This window comes from Solanum tuberosum, unplaced genomic scaffold (genome assembly GCF_000226075.1).
Source record: "Solanum tuberosum cultivar DM 1-3 516 R44 unplaced genomic scaffold, SolTub_3.0 scf00024, whole genome shotgun sequence".
In the NCBI taxonomy this organism is placed as follows: Eukaryota; Viridiplantae; Streptophyta; class Magnoliopsida; order Solanales; family Solanaceae; genus Solanum; species Solanum tuberosum.
This window is the reverse complement of record NW_006238950.1, coordinates 1,486,668-1,488,528: the sequence shown is the minus strand read 5'-3', so window position 1 is coordinate 1,488,528 and position 1,861 is coordinate 1,486,668.

Here is a 1,861-nt window from a genome sequence, read left to right as displayed (position 1 = left end):
TGAGCCTGATAGAATTTTGAGAGTCAATGTATTGTATTATATAGGTTTTAAATATTTTAAATTGGTAATTATTGTAATTTTTAATGCTTTTTAAGTCATTTGTAAATGATATATGTTGCTTCCTTGATTGAGACTTTTCCATTTGTGACGTATATATATATAGATATTTGGTGCCCGTGTTAATTTTTTTTGTTTTAATTTATGTGATATAAATGGAATTTGAAGATCAGTCGATTTTTTATATGTTTTCTTAAAAATATATTTGAAGTTATTAAATTGTTGTGATTTATAGTATTTTTGCGTTAGTTTTGAATAATATAGGTTACTCATGTTTCAATTCACGTGAATAATCATAAATATTTTCAGTTGTTAATTTATTGTGTATTCTAGAAATTTTGACGTTATTTTCAAATAGTACATGTTACTTATTCTATTCCAATTAGTCAACCAAATTTCTTATATGATTTAAAAATATTTTTAATTGCTAATTATTGTGATTTATAGCATTTTTTATGTAACTTTTAATAATATATAATTTGTTCAAATTCATATGACAATGATAAGATTTCAAGAGTCAACGCAATAAAAATTTAAATTTTTTAAAAAGTTGTACCTCTAATATATTTTGTAGCTAAAATATACTCTCTCCGTCCACTTGTATTTGTCATGTTGCGCTTTTTGAAAGTTCATTTGACTAATTTTCAAAGTTAAATCATATTGTATTAATTCGATATTTAAAAAAAAAAATTAAATATGCAAAATCTATACAAAAGACTATAAATTGTAATTTTTTGCTTATGAATATGATGAAAAAACACATTATAAAATATTAGTTAAAATTCTTATAGTTTGACTCTAAAAAGGAAATCATAACAATTAAAAGTGCATAGAGAGAGTAATAAATAGGTAATTAAATTTCAAGAAGTTTAAAATAAAAGGTTGGAAAAAAGAATTAGATAGACAACATATATTGAAAATTGAAAACATATAAATAATAAATGGGCCCAAATGAGGTCAAACTTTTTGGCTAATAAAGTAGTAAGTAATTAATGATGTTAAATTGTCCAATAATATAAATTTTAAAGGTGCAACCATAAAAGAAGAATGTACAACACTATCAAGCACATATCATCCAACACTTGTCATGTGCTAAGTAATAGATAAAAATTGTTACTTTTATGAAAAATTGTGACGTTTATGAAAGGTTGTGACCTTTTCGAAGGGTTGAAACTTTTCCAAATAGTTGTAACCTTTCTGATAAGGCATAATAAATATTTGTTCACACTACCCTTTATTGTCTATAAATAGAGGGATTTCCTCTCATTTTAAAACAACGAAAATTCTGAATCTCTTCTTCTTCTTCTTCACAATTAAATATTTGTGTATTTTGCTACTGTTGAGTGGTTCACTGACACCATTGCTTATGTTAAAAATCTTGGTATATATTTTTACCGTCATTAATTTATGTTTATGTTGACACCATTGCTTATGTTAAAGATCTTGCTCTATTTTGATTTATTTACGCAAGTACCTTCATCGTCCGCCCCACGTAACTGATTTCGTAGTATTGGGGTACTCAACACTTATGTAAAGTAAAGCATAGAATGACAAAAATAATCCTTAAATTGAGTGTATTTTCACGTAAGCAACGTGTTGACAGAGAAGAGTGTGCTTATTCGCTCTTCTTATATAGTAAAATATAGATAGATTTTCAATTACAATCTTTTATTTTTCCGCCCACCCCTACCCCCCTCATCAGCCCTCCACCCCCTAAAAAAAAATTAAGTTTATTTTTAAAAAATATTTTCAATTTTCAATTTTTATCTTTTTACCCCATCTCATCCCTACCCCCTGCGCCAGC